Here is a 16,309-nt window from a genome sequence, read left to right on the forward strand (position 1 = left end):
TGTGGTTTTGGGCAGATCAAATGCCAGTGAAAAATTAATGAACTTTAAAAAAAAGATTTGCCCCACCGTCTACTTGCTATACGTCCAATATGAATACCTTTTGAGGCCCTTACTGAAATTTACCAAAAAAAAAATAAAAAAAAAAAATATTTTTTAGGATTATTTGTATCGACCCTGCACAAGGACCCTGTTAATCTACTACATATTGTTCCAATGATTGTATATGTATCACCATGGTACAATGAATACACAAGGTATGATACATAAGGTTCCAAAATCAGTTCGCTTTCGCGCATGACGTAGTCAAGAACGCTTATTCCCGCAACATTTGAATGTAGTATAGGAAAGACTTTTGATTTTAAGTTTTTTTATATAATTTGGGTAATTTAATTATAGTAATTATAAAGAGAAGATAAAATTATGTTATTATAATATTTTAATCATAAATAAAATGTTGAAGGTAATTTAAATTTATTGATTGTTGGTACAGTTATTTTGTTAACATAGATATCCTTTATAAAACAAGTTTTAATTATCTTTTATTACACGTAGGTACAGGTTAATTAGTGAGTTTTTGTAACTACCTAACGTAACGTATCTCCCTATACGTAAAGAACTTAACGTATCGAAGAAGATGAACGTTAAATTGATAGTTTTTGTTCTGCACGTAACGTAACGATGGTGTTGCCCTCACCGAATTAGTGATTAACTAATAAATTGTCAGTGCCAGTCTTGTCCATAGCAATTTTATCTATGGTCTTGTCCTTGTCATTTAACCCTATTTTTGATATTCAAAATAAATAACAAATATTTTTTATAATTTTTGACATGGACGCGATATTAAATGTAGGTGCCTTTATTGACGATGAAGAAGACGAAGACATAGAAGATGCCCTTCTTCTCCACATCTTGCACGACTATACGACCGCTTTAATTTTGAATTAAATTCCACCTTTCTGGATGGTCGTAAGGGTTCTTGCCTACAACTTCCTTCAACAAGAACAAATCATCTTCATTGCTGAAGTGAAGTCGTTTTCTACTGCTTTCCATTATTTATAAAAATCAAAACAAATATACGTAACCACAAATGTAAAAATACACGTACCACGTGTGCTTATGAAATGTGGATGTTAAAATTTTGGTAATCGGGTAAGATTCCCTTGCGCATTCGGTTACCTTCGGCTCGATATGGATGCGTATGAACGTAACGTACCAGCCCGTTACGTTAGGTTATACGTATCTAGATACGTTAGTTCAACCATTAATGCGCATGCTTATATGTCAAAAAGATACGTTACGTATACGTATTTGCTTGCACAAAAACTCTCTATTAACTTATACTCCAGAGTTCGATATTTCAGATGTTTAAAAAGATACAAAAAAGTGGTAATGAAGGTACACACAACTTGTACGTATATACCTACTGAACAAAACACAAAATCAAAGTCAACTTTATTTAGATCGGATGAGTTAGCTGGCCATCGAATATGAGTGTAGTAAGGTCACACAATATTGCACAACATTTTAAATGACATCTTTTGTAATATTTAAACATAAAATTATCTTGGTATTGTTTATAATAATGATAACATTATATATTTTAAAAATGATAACATGATTTAACAAAGAAAATTATCTTATTTTGGAAGATGCTAAATTGATTTCTTCCGAAACAGTTCTTATTGCAAATTGCATAGCAGGCTGAGGCTAGTTTCTTACTTTTAACAAATCGATATGAAAGAACCATTTAAGGTTGCTGTCTAAAAAAATAACAACAATTTTACAGTAACATGTTAAAAAGATTTAAACTGATATATTTATATGAATTCTGGGTCTTTGTTAATCTACAAAATGAAAGATATTATAATGGAGATTTTTCTAGCTGCATAACTAGCACATCACTCAGTTTATCCAAATGTTTTTAAAAGCACCTATTTTTAACACATAACAAACATTCAAAAATAGCAATGGTTCATGTAGAATAAAAATGAATTAATGCGGAGCTGGATGCATTACCGCAGAGCGCAGATATCGTTAGATTTGTAAAGTCACAAAGACTAAACTGGCTTGGCCACTTAAAAAGAATACCAGATAATCGAGCTGTACAAGTAATATAGAGATTAAACCCCAAGCAAATAGGACAAGAGGTAGACCCAATAAAAGGTGGTGAAGCAAAGTATTCAACATGGTATTCAACATTTTACCCATCAAATTTTTTAAGCCCTTGCGAAGTGTATATTTGTATAAAGTAAGCATATATTTAAATTATTTTTCTATTATAAAATAGATGACTCAGTCAGTATTGAGTTACTTTAAAATATATTTATTATCTCATAACTTGCAATTTGCAATCGTCAGCATTGATAACCGATATTATTGTTGAACTTTTGTTTTTATACAAGCCTTTTGTCTTGCCGGTGTAAAGTCGTCTGAAGTCGATATTTATTGTGTTTTGCGTTTGAACTTATTTGTGCCTTATTTTCATATTATTATATTGTTTGATAAGTAAATTTTGCATATAATAATCGGTAGGTTATAGTAATGGGTATATTTTTTATTTTACTAAATTTCATTATAACTCATCTAAAATACCATATTGAATTGTAAAACAGATTTTTCTTTATTGTAATCTATTTTGTTTCTTTTTTTCAGTAAAACTGCTGGGAAATGAGTGACAGTGAAACAGAATACTCAAATCTACTACTATTTACCTATTCACAGTATTTCCTCTGCAGAATATTTTTAAATTTCAAGGGATTTGCATACAAAAAGAGTGCTTATATTATTAGTATATGTATGAAAACAAAAATAAATATGTCGCCTGAATCCTCAAGAAAAGTAAAAGTTTTATGCTACTGAAAATATATTTTTTATTCAATTATAACCAAAACAAAACATTAAAAAAAAATTAAATCACTTTTGACCATAATTTCAAAATTAATGTGTACGTTAAGCTGTAATAATGGATTCGAGGTGGTTCAAGTGGTCTTGACTACGTCACACTCCTGGGCCAGCTGTCAAATGTCATGCGCAATATCATACCTTGTGTATTCATTGTATCATGATGTATCACCAAGGCGAGTACAACAACGTGAAGTGTTCCAGATTTCAAAAACAGTATATACCTATATAATATATGCATTAGCCCAAAATATAAATAAATGATGTATATAATGACCTACCGACGCTCGTGGGGCGTCATTGTCTTTTGCTCCTATCGACTCCTAGGACTCTAAGGATCTAGACTCCCACTAATATTTTATCTTACTTAGTTTTGATTAGGTTAGGTTGGGTTAGGATAGGTTAAGTTCGTTTCCTGGGCTGTGGTATGCCCAACGACCCCCATAGGGCATCGTCGATAGGTCATCTCACAGCCCAGGAAGGGAACTCATATATTTTATCATAATAATATACACCCAATAATCTATATTATTTTAATTAGATTTGTTTAGGTTAGGTTAGGTTCGGTTGGTTTAGAGTAGATGACCAAAACCAAAACCAAGACGGTTCAAATGAAAGGCGCAGTAATCATTCAAAGTTTGAAGACCCTCAGACCATTACTGCCACCTAATTTAAGTGTAAAGTGAGAACATAAGTTTAAGTACAGTCAAATCAAAAGACTCGTACAAATGAAACCATGGTTTTTGGTGTAGTAAATATACGAAGATGTATCCCATATGAATCGGTACATTTTTTAAAGCACGGAAAATACCAGTCAGAACTGTATTTTATATAATGTGGTTTTGGGCAGATCAAATGCCAGTGAAAAATTAATAAATTTTTAAAAAAAGATTTGCCCCACCGTCTACTTGCTATACGTCCAATATGAATACCTTTTGAGGCCCTTACTGAAATTTACCAAAAAAATAAACAAAAGAAATATTTTTTAGCATTTTTTAGGATTATTTGTATCGACCCTGCACAAGGACCCTGTTAACCTACTACATATTGTTCCAATGATTGTATATGTATCACCATGGTACAATGAATACACAAGGTACGATACATAATGTTCCAAAATCAGTTCGCTTTCGCGCATGACGTAGTCAAGAACGGTTATTCCCGCAACATTTGAATGTAGTATAGGAAAGACTTTTGATTATAAGTTTTTTTTTATATAATTTGGGTAATTTAATTATAGTAATTATAAAGAGAAGATAAAATTATGTTATTATAATATTTTAATCATAAATAAAATGTTGAAGGTAATTTAAATTTATTGATTGTTGGTACAGTTATTTTGTTAACATAGATATCCTTTATAAAACAAGTTTTAATTATCTTTTATTACACGTAGGTACAGGTTAATTAACTTCTGGGCCAGCTGTCAAATGTCATGCGCAATATCATACCTTGTGTATTCATTGTATCATGATGTATCACCAAGGCGAGTACAACAACGTGAAGTGTTCCACATTTCAAAAACAGTATATACCTATATAATATATGCATTAGCCCAAAATATAAATAAATGATGTATATAATGACCTACCGACGCCCGTGGGGCGTCATTGTCTTTTGCTCCTATGGACTCCTAGGACTCTAAGGACCTAGACTCCCACTAATATTTTATCTTACTTAGTTTTGATTAGGTTAGGTTGGGTTAGGATAGGTTAAGTTCGTTTCCTGGGCTGTGGTATGACCCAACGATGCCCATAGCGCATCGTCGATAGGTCATCTCACAGCCCAAGAAGGGAACTCATATATTTTATCTTAATAATATACACCCAATAATCTATATTATCTTAATTAGATTTGTTTAGGTTAGGTTAGGTTCGGTTGGTTTAGAGTAGATTGAATTCTCTTTCTGGGCTGTGAGATAACCAACCGATGCCCTGGCTGGATAACCGACGTAACTGACTATAGTTCAGTCGACAATTTAATATAAGAAACGTTCATATCCATCATGAGCAGCGTATATTATTTAAAAAATAAGTGAACGAAATAACATTTTTGTCCAAAAATTAATTACAATTCATTGAATTAAAAATATTTGTGGCCATTTTTTGGCTGGCAACCTATTAACAATGTATTCTCCTAATTTTAATTGCATGAAAAATGTGAGTTTAATTAACTACGTTACGAACACAGTGATCTTGCAATGGAATCTTGTACTTCAAGAATCAACTATTTTTAAGGAGAAAAGCGACTTAACGTTAAATAAAATTAGATACCTGTGTTTTACAAAACATTGCCAAAATAAGAACTTCCAACTGCCCATGCTGCCGCCACCCCTTCAATCAGCACCCTAGCAACACTTACATCTAGTATATTTGAAAATTCAGCAGTTTCATGGAAATAGAAGCTACAAAACAAGGGTGAGAGCTCACTCAAAACGGCCTTGAGCTTATTTAAACAGAGCAGGTTTTACTGCCTGACCCATTATTAAAAAAATTGGTTGCAAATGTAAAAAAGATTGCAAGAAAACCTGCAGTTGTGTCAAGAATGGGTTCAAATCTTCTGATTATTGTCTGTACTGCAACGGTCAGACATGTAAAAATATTGAGCTAAATAAACAAATAGAAAAGGTTGAACAAGATATGGAAATTCCAGGAATTTTAAATGAAGCTTCAGATGTAGAAGCGGAAAGAGACGAAGAATCCATAAATATCAAATCGATGATAAAGACATTAATGTAATTTCCCATTTATTTTAGTTCGATTTCCATTTACTCTCAGTATATTCAACGTATTCATACGCAGTATTCTACTCCATTCTATTATACTCCACAGTCATATATAATATGTCTATGGTCTACTCCAAGTCAATACAAAATATTTGTCAGTTGGCAGCTCTGATGTGTCATATAAAGTTTCGCTTCAATAGACGTGGAATGTTTTTTGGGCAATTTTTATTGCTTATGTTGTTAATTTATTTTAATAATAATTTTGCCCTAAGTATATTCATTTAAAACTTGCCATCTGCTTTATTTTTTACGATATATTTGTTAATCTTCCACAATCTCATGGCTAGGAAATGTTTAAAATTTATGCTGTTGCTAACAGAAGATTTTTTTGGCCATATTGGCAATTCTTCTTTTCTACCTATTTGGGTGGGATTTCCCAAACCACGTGGTGCACCACAAATCGAACACACATAACATGGCATAACATGGCCGCTACTATGGAGATCTACATTCAACTAATAATTGATACTAATTTATCTAGGTTCAACTACAACCACACTACAATTACAGCAGCAAGTTATTATTTTTTCAACTGCATAAAGAATACAATACATTCAATGACAAGAAGTCAACCATTTGCCATCATTTTGCAGTATGTATCTAGGCACAAACAAATAATATTGAGTGCTTTATACTGTTATTAGCATTGGGGGTAGTTTATAAAGCTTAAAATAGTTGCAACCAAAGATGTGGTTTCATAAGGAAGAACAAATTTTTATTTAAATACATAAATTTAGAATTTTCATGTATTTAAACTAAAGAAATATCGTTTCATAAGCAAGGAATGAATTTTTAGTTATCTAAATGGAAAATTAGAACATTTTAAACTATAAATAGGCTTTTTAAGTATTTTTTTGCATAAAGGATACCTTTCTAAGGGTTAAAAACTTAAAACCAATAAAACATCATTTAACAAGCGATGAATAAATTATTAATTTATAAGTAAAACATTTTAACCCGTAAGAAATGTTTTTTTAAGGTGATTTATGTCATAAGCGGTGGTTTCTAAGAGTTGTATTAACGTACAAATTATCAAAAAAATGTTTATTTCACTTTATTCAATCAAATTTTAAACGCTTAAATACGTGTTTTCCTAATTTTTCCACTTAGGGGTAGTTTTAACCCCTTAAAAACAAACAGCACATTTCTAAATCTATGCAGTCCCACAGAATTGGGAGGTAAGGTTCTATTTTTCGCCTAAGTTACAGGAATATGAAATGTTGTGTATCAACGACCGATATATAAATGGAGATTTCGTATTTTTTTCCCATATTTCCCTTCTCGACTTTTTTTAAAAGCTTTATTTAATCGCGGCAAAAGCTTGAAATGCGTTTAATACAGTGGCAAATAGACGAGAAGTTAATATTCCTATCCGCATGTTTTTTTGCACATTAAGAGTAATAATTTATACATAATTGACAAATCATCGTTTGTTTATTAGTTGCTATTGTAGCGCTTCAAGTAATTTAAAAAATAATCCCTTTTGAAGTGCGCATTACCAATCGAAATATCTAGACAATAAAAATACCACTAGTCCATCAAACAGTTATAACTATCTATGATTGCAATTAAAAATTTGTTAGTTTTTAATTGAACAGTGGAAGGTCTGCCAATGGCAGGTCCCGGCGTTGCCAGATTAAACGTATGTCCTATTGACAGCTCCAGTTATCTCGTGTTATCTCGTTACCGTCCCGCATTACAAATGAAGGAATAAACATCAAACACATGGACTGCAACAATTCCCAAAATAAAAAAAGTTGAAATGAACATTTGAGAAAGTAATTATGAAGAATAGTGACATTTTTATGTCACCAAATATTTAATTATCTGTTTAAAAATACTGTTCTTTAACTGCTCATCAAAATATATAACAAACTAAAAAGCACAATATGTTGACAAAACTGTATCGTACAAACTTTACACGTACATATATCGAAAGAAAGACGGTATATTCAACAAAAACTATCAATGTGATGTACCATCTGAACTGATGGTAGTGCTATGAATGAATTATAAAGAATACATACTCATAGCACTACCAAGATATCACATTGGTTGCTTTCTTTTTTCCATATCCTTGTTGCATTCTTTTGGGGCCTCTGTGAACTGAAATAAAAAATCCAGATTTTAAATCCTATTTAAATTTTCACGTTGGCAATATAGTTGTCGAAAATAAATTACACTACAAGCCACTTTTCGTTCAAGACCTCGTACTCTTTTACTCTTCTAACTATAATTTGTTTCTAATGATTTTGGTTAAAATTCAAATCTTTCAGACAGTGATTTTACAAAATGTCTAGTCCATGTTGTGAGATCGCTCCCGTACAAAAAATATTTCTGATTCAGTTTATTTGCGTTTTTTTCTTTAAAAATGTCCCCTTTAAACAAATTTAAAGGATACAGGGCGAAATTTTTGGGCAGAAATCTTTAAACAATTTTTTTAAACAAATTCCAAAAATCACTTTTTTGCTCCGAATATTTTTTTTTGTATTATTTTAAACAAAAAAGGTCACTTGTCATTTTTCTCTAAAGTTGACAGTTTTCGAGTCATAAGGGATTGAAAATCTGAAAAATGTGAAATCACCCAATTTAGAGGCTTAAAAACTCATATGTTAATTATTAATTTTAAGGTTAGGACATCAAAGGTTGGACCTTTTGAGGACTTGACAACAATCAAAGATCATCCGAAATCAATTCAATAACGTAAACACTCTTACAAAACGGCTACCACAAAACCCAAACCAATAAGAGCATTCAAAAACATCTAAACCCCATTCCATCCAAAACAGAAACCTTTCCGCCTAATCAACCAAAAATCTTTCTACCTTTTATTAAAGGTGTCTCTGAGAAGATCAGTAGAACTCTTAATCCTCTAAACATCAAAACCATTTTCACTATTCACTCCAAGTTGTCCAATCTTGTCAGATCCGTAAAAGACCAAATCCCCAATGAAGACCATGGTGTCTACAAGATACCTTGTTCCATTTGCCCACTACATACATAGGACAGACAAACCGAAGAATCCATAACCGTATTTACGAACATTCTATATATGTAAAACATTCCAATACCATTTTAACCCTAGCCCAATATCATATTCAGACAGGCCACAAAGGGTAAGCAGCTACAAAGGGTAAGACCAATCGTCACTGGACACTAAGGAGTAGGCAGATTAAGACCTCAGTGTCGTTTGACGGTTCTTGTATTTTTACAGAACAAGATACTGGTACGTCACGAGGGGGGGGAAGTAGGCAGATTGAGACCTCGAACGGGGCCGTATCTCTCTTGATAATGGCTCCAAAATGAATGCCGAAACGTCGAGTTTCAAATTCTCAACGCCGTTCTTGCCGGAAACTTAGTAATTTTCATTTACCTGACCGCAGAAATTTATCCGAACATTATTCCTCTAATTCCTTCTCTTTATTCTAATTCCGGTTTTTCTCTCCTTCTTCTACTTCAGGAAACATAGTTTCGCATTAAATGTCCGTACCATAAAAGTTGTAATTCTATTGTATCAAAGGTATTGTAAATCCTTCCTGTTCTTCTTATTTCTTCATTTCGGATGTGATCAAGTCTGGATATCCGAAATGCCCTTCATAGACAGTCCATTTCTCACACCTTCCAGTTTTTTCTTCTCTTTCATCGTCATTTATCAACCTTCAGATCCGTATGTCAAAATTGGTTCTACAACCGACATTTACATTGTCATTTTTGTCCGTAAACTTATTTTAGGAGACCAAAGTAATGAGTTTACTATATGTACCACATTTCGGTCCTGTAGTTGCTGTGAATTAATAAACCATTAAATATAGAAACGGTGGACCATTGGTTTTCCTTAACACATATTTTAAAAACTTTGGCACAAAACAAAAGAGAAATACTTTATTTATTTCTTAATAGAAGACTTGAAAAAGCAAAACTAGAAAATCAGAAATGATAATGGATAACAACCTACCAAAGGAAGTATTGAAACGTCTGACAAACTCTTATTGGAGTTACACAACTGCAACATCAACTCGATGGCGAATGGGAATTTTTGAGGAATATAGGATCATTGTGGTCTACATGCTATATTACTTAATAGAGCAAATGCTCATGTGCAATAAAAATGGCTCTTTATAAAAGAGGTGAGCAATAAATCGAGGAGCGAAGTGGAGATAATCCGACCGTCTACATTATATACACAGTAAATACACAGTATTATAAAATATCATTTTAAATAACACACAACTCTTATCTTATAAATTACAGTAAGCGGAAAAGTAGACATTTCCAGCTTCTCTTCAATTTTATCTATTGTTGCGTCACTGTTAAATCGTCATTCGGTTTAATTAAATTCTGTAGTCCAGACTTCTTTATTGCACTAAAAATAACCAAATCGTTGTATTACATGATTGCACTCAAAGTAAAAGCGATCAATGATGAAAACCATTAAATATGTTTACAAAAAAGAAACAAAACACCAAACTAGATTTCATCAAAAGTTAGAAACAAAGATTTATTAATGGACAATTTCCAGCTTAAAACATAAAATTTATTATCTTTTAAACGAATATATATATAATTTTGGTATAGTACATTAAATGTTTAAAGTTTCAAAACAATTTTCTAATTATTTGCTTGGAAATTTTAATAATGAGTTGGGGTCCATTTTAAGTTAATAAATTCCTCTACTTTCAACGCTTGCTTCGCATAGGTATGTAAGTTCGCCTTTAGGCATTAAGTCTCAAGCAACTTATTAGGTAATCATGTTTAATAGGTGAAAGATCAGTAAGACCAAGCTGGTCCCGGCAAACAGTAAATTAAGATTTACAAAGGAATCTGCTAGTGACACTGAAGATACGGTACTAAAACATTGTGGATATGGTACTGAAGTTTCATGTTTCTTTCAAGGAATACTGAAAGAGACCTGCTTGTATATGAAATTTCTCTCCATATCATAACTTCTCGAGTAGACGTTCTCTCAAGTTTTAAGCAAATTTGAATTTCCCGCTTTAACTATGCCCTTGGTAGATTTTTCTACGTTCATCATGAACACACAAATGTAAATAAAATGTAAATCGTGACTCGATAGTAACCACAATTTAATTCAATTCCTGATTCCACTGGACGCGTTACTACTACCATTACTATCTGTTTTGAGTCAATATATCTCTTTGAAAGTCTCCCCTCTGTCCTTAGGTCAATAGCAAGATGCAAGACGCGGTCGAAAAGACCTGATTGCACGATAAGGAGAGTCGTTGTTCCGCACCAGCTCTGCATTCCTGTGGCACCGACTTAGAGGTAGATAGCCATTCATTCCAAGGGCGGGCATGTTTTCGACGCTGAAGTACCTGAGGGTCTTAAAAGTACCCTTGTTTTGGACGCTGGACGCTAAAATTAGGGTTTAATGATGGTCATTGAAATTTACTTAGTTACTAGTTATTAGTTTGTCAGAGAATAGTGAAAAGTGAACATGGAAATTTCAACGTTAGTAAGTAATCGTGGTAAAATTTTGCTCAAAGTGAACAGTTTTACTTTTTCTCAAGATAAAGTACTAAAATCGGGAGAACCGTATTGGAGGTGCGTAAAACGGTCGTGTAAAGCGAAGATATTCACGAAAGGGCCAGAAAAGTTAGTGATCCGAAGTAATCTAGAACATAATCACGAGTGTGATATCAAGACGCTTAATAGACAGATTGTGCGTAGCAGTGCCAAAAGGAAGGCTAAGGATAATTTGACCGAAAGGCCGTCCAAAATCATACATAGTGCGTTGAAAGAAAATGTAGATTGCTTGAGCCACATGTCTGTTAAAGACGTTAATTTAATACGAAATCAAATATACAGTGAACGGCGAATGGCTCAACCGAAACTGCCCAAAAGTAAAGAAGAAACTATTGCTGCGGTAAATATTATGAATATCAAAACACTTAAAGACGAGAATTTTATATTTGCGGTTGAACTAAGTTCTAACATTATCATCTTCTCGTGTAACACTAACATGCGTTTTCTGTGCGTCAGTGAAACGATTTATATGGACGGTACATTTAGTTACTGTGCTCAATATTTCAAGCAATTTTTTACCATACATGTATTTATCAATGGACATTATATACCATTGTGTTATTGTTTACTTCCCGACAAATCGGAACAAACCTATATAAAACTATTTAATGTTTTGAAACGCAAATGTGAAGTAATTGGTCTAAAATTCAAATCCAAAATCATTTTCTCCGATTTTGAAATTGCTATCCACAATGCTGCGCGTTTTGAATTTCCAAATGTGCACATTAAAGGGTGCCGTTTTCATCTTATGCGAGCTTGGTATCGTAATATCGGTGGTTGTGGCTTAATTCGGGAATATAAATTGGCAGACAGTGAAATATCTAAATGGCTGAAATATATTTTTGGGCTGCCATTTTTACCTCTCTCAGAAGTCGAAGAATCTTTCATATATGATTTTATGGCTATTCAACCAAAGAATTCAAAAATTTAAAAGTTTTCCGACTACTTATTGGACAACTACATTGGCGACCACGCAACATTTCCGTCGGAGATGTGGGCTGCGATGAGTGAGAGTTTACAATTAACAACTAATGCTTGTGAATCGTTCCACTCGCGTTTTAATGATAATTTTTACCATGCTCATCCAAATATTTTCCATTTTATTGATGTTTTAAAATATTTTCAAACTGAAACTTTCATTAAAATTAATAGTGTCTGTAATAGTGAAAGTAATAGACTTAAAGATCCAAAGAGTAGAAAAAAAATTATGTTCGTTAGAAATAGGATACATGAGTATCAAATTAACTGTATCTATCGATTCCATTTCGTAAAATGTATGTCGTATTTATTTCAAAGTGACAAATAAACCTTATCAAGCTTAATCTCTAGAATTTTATTACCTGACTTTCCATTTACATTTCAATTACACCCAGCGTCCAAATCATGTATGCAGAAACAGGTAATTTTATTTTTCAGTGTCAAATTTTAAATTTAGCGTCCAAATCATGCACGCCCCATTCCAAATTTGTAGTCAAGTAGTCAAAATGCATTTCTACGAATACTATTGCCAATTTCTCAAAATGAAATTCCAGCTTTCCGCAGGCTTATAATTATTGACACCAAGTTCTACACATTTCATTAAACAAATCTAGCAAAACATACTAGTATTTTCATCAAGCAATTTTAAAAGTCTACAGTGTACCTCATTCGGTTCGGACACAAATTTTGGTGTTTCAACAGTATGTTAAGACATCATGTTAATAACATCATAGTTTTCACTCATTGGGGAACAAAAAAATTATAAAATAAAACTGTCAAATAATCAACTTAGACGATTTTAAATTATACTTACGAGAAACGTGTTGATTGCATACACAGGAAAAATAAATGCCATAGTTGTTATGTAGCAAATTATGTCAAAGTTTGAATTTATACGCATTTTGTACATACATTTTGCATGCAATACGGTGATAAATCTTCTTTTTATGCATTTTAACCGAAAGCAATGCATATCATTTTCCACTACGGTAGAATGTTGCTTTTGTGGTCTCGTCGAGTATGGTCATACAGTTTGAATCGAGAAAATCCATTGGCGGATTTCGAGAAGGAGCAAGGAATATACTTCGGTGTAAAAGGACATAAAATTGAAATACAAAAAGAATTATATCATCCTAAAGCTGTTTAACTGTTTTATATCTGTAATACAATGTCTCAGGGTTTAATGGTACATGTTAGTCTGTAACCCACTCCTACACCATATGATATACAGATCACGATATTGTTTTATTGACCATACAACACAATAGCAATCGCTGTGACATGTTACACGTTTCAACCTCTATATTCATTTCACATTAGGCACGAATTGTCGTAATTGTCACATTGCCATTAAAAATTTCAAACGAAGTTCTAAAAGTATAAACAAACAATTAATAAAATGCCTATTACGTTGTATACCATCCAAGAAAAAGTGCAACTTGTAACATGGTACTTTCAGGGTCATTCGATACGCGAAGTAATTGATTTATTTATTGTTGCCTTCGAAAATAGACCCTCATCAAGTGTTACAACAGTTAAAAATACCATTAAACATTAATTTCACATAAAACGTGCTGCAAAACCTGCGACATTCCAAAATCATGGAGGAAATCTAAAATAATAGCGTTGTTAAAACCAGAAAGGACCCAAAAAACTCCAGTAGCTACAGACCTATCTCGTGTCACTTTTTCAAACTATACGAGAGACTCATACTGCCAGAATAGAAAAAAACGTCGACAAGCACCTCATCTCACAACAAGGAGGATTCAGACCCAGCAAATCTTGCACCGGTCAAGTCCTCGCATTAACAGAATACATTGAAGAGGGCGTTGAAAAAAAACTTCTAACAGGGGCTGCTTTTGAAGATTTTACAGTAGCCTATGACACAGTAAGGCACAAAGAAATTGCTCCGCAAATTATACGACACTCTCAATGACCACCTTCTGGGTAAGGTCATAGATTCCTTACTGCAAAACAGACGTTTTTTCGTTATGCTGGAGCGTAAAGTAAGTAGGTGGAGAGTTCAAAAAAAGGCCTCCCACAGGGAAGTGTTTTATTACCAATGCTCTTCAATATATAAACAAACGACCAACCTACGTCGACCGAAACCAAGCACTTCCTCTATGTTGACGATCTTGTAATATGTGCTCAAGGAAATAGTTTTGAAGAAGTGGAGAAGAAACTCGAAACTGCCTTCAAGTGTTTCTGCGATCAGAACGGTGTCGTCGGCAAATCTCAGATTGTTTAATCTAACACCATTTATTTTAATACCTACGGATTACTCAGAGAGTGTTCTATTCATTACGTCTTCGTAATAGAGATTAAACAGGGTTGGTGATAGTATACACCCTTGTCTCACACCTCGCTTTATTTCAATTTCTTCAGTGGTATTATTCTCTACTCTCACTACTGCTTTCTGATTGTAGTACATATTTGCTATTAGTCGGATGTCTCGTTTATCTAAATTCTTTTCTGTCAGGAGTCTGATTAGGTGATCATGCCGCACTTTATCAAAGGCCTTGTTGTAATCTATGAAACACATGAATACATCTTGATTTATGTCAAGACATCTTTGAGACCACTTTTTTATGTACATTAAAAATATCATGTTTTGTCTGCAATTGCTCTTTTTCTTTACATTTTCTTTTATATAAATCTTCTTTTGCTATTCTGATTTCTATTTTGATTTCTTTCTGTATTTGTTTATACCTTTGTTCGTTTTTTCCTTTCATTATTCTCCGATTGTCCATGAGAAGAAGGATCTTATCAGTCATCCACCTTTGCTTTATTTTTGGTTTTTCTTTAGTCACAATTTTCTTCGCAGGACCTGTTATCGCCATTTTTGTGTTTTGCCATTTTTTAACTATATTGTTCGTTGGCTGAGATGTTTCTTTTTCATGAAGTATTTTCAAATTATTATTAATACATTTTTGCAGTTTCTCCTTTACCTCCAGGTTACATAAATGACTGACGTCTATCTGATTTGCTCTTCTTTTCTGCTCCAATTTTTTTAGTATAATACTCATTTGCGCTATTAGAGGGTTATGGTTTGAAAAGACATCTGCGCCTGGGTAAGCTTTAACGGATTTTAAGGAGTTTCTGTATCGTTCGTTTATCAGTAAAAAATCAATCTGGTTTCGAATTATTCTTTCGCCATTGTCCTGGGGTGATTTCCACGTATAAAGTCTTCTCTTTGGTAAGTTGAAGAATGTATTAGATACAATCATGTTATTCTCCTGGCAGAATTGAAGTAGTCTGTCACCTCGTTCATTTCTTTTACCGAGTCCGTATTCTCCTACATGTTTGCCACTTAGTAGCACCAGTCAAAATCAATTAATAACATGTTAGATAAACAGGAAATGTGGAAAAGAAATTGAATAAATTTAATGAAATGAATTGAATAAATAATGAATCAGGTTCAAAGTGCAAATTATGACAGTCATATTTGACGAAAAGACCGACGTATCCCACGTAGAACAGCTTTCTCTAAATTGGAGATACATACATAATAACAAAATTTGTGAAGACTTTGTCAAGTTCATTGACGCTTCTGAGAATATAAAAATAATTAGTGAAAATCAAGAAAGAGTGGAAGAACAACGCCTGACAGAAGAAGCCTTCGGAAACATAGTATTAAACTTGTTGAATGAACTGCACTTGTAATCTCCTAAACCTCATTATCCGTGTAATCCGACTATTTTTTAATTTTCATAATAAACAATTTTTATTTTTAGCTAGTACTAGATTTTCTTAACAAACAACACTGTAACTCTTTACATCTGTGTAAAATACGCCTATGTCCATAACCCAAGTAATCCAAAGCACCTATGAATAATTTATGACGTGCATTTGATATGCACATCTAAAATCATCAGCGAGATCGCAGCTTTGACAAAAAGAGAACCGTTTATATACGTAGAAGACGACGAACAAAAGTTATGTCAAGAAAATGTAAACAAGTGTATTTAAAATGTTATTTATTTTATTTTGAACTATTTCAGTTATGTTTTTTACCCTTAACATTGTCATAGTTTTTCCTAAATCGGAAAATTATTACAAAGTCATTTAGTATTTCTAGAAATTGTTTTTATATATAAACTT

At 32.9% G+C, this 16,309-nt stretch overlaps 1 protein-coding gene and 1 non-coding gene across 4 annotated transcripts in view; both read right to left on the minus strand.

The window, feature by feature from the left end:
• LOC140437504 (homocysteine S-methyltransferase-like) overlaps positions 1–16,309 on the minus strand; it is a 151,413-nt gene that overhangs the window by 79,286 nt on the left and 55,818 nt on the right. The gene's annotated exons all lie outside the window — the stretch shown is intronic.
• LOC140437954 (U6 spliceosomal RNA) lies at positions 138–240 on the minus strand. Its single transcript, XR_011950431.1, has one exon. It is a non-coding gene; the product is annotated as a U6 spliceosomal RNA (small nuclear RNA).

Source organism: Diabrotica undecimpunctata, chromosome 3, assembly GCF_040954645.1.
Source record: "Diabrotica undecimpunctata isolate CICGRU chromosome 3, icDiaUnde3, whole genome shotgun sequence".
Classification (NCBI taxonomy): Eukaryota; Metazoa; Arthropoda; class Insecta; order Coleoptera; family Chrysomelidae; genus Diabrotica; species Diabrotica undecimpunctata.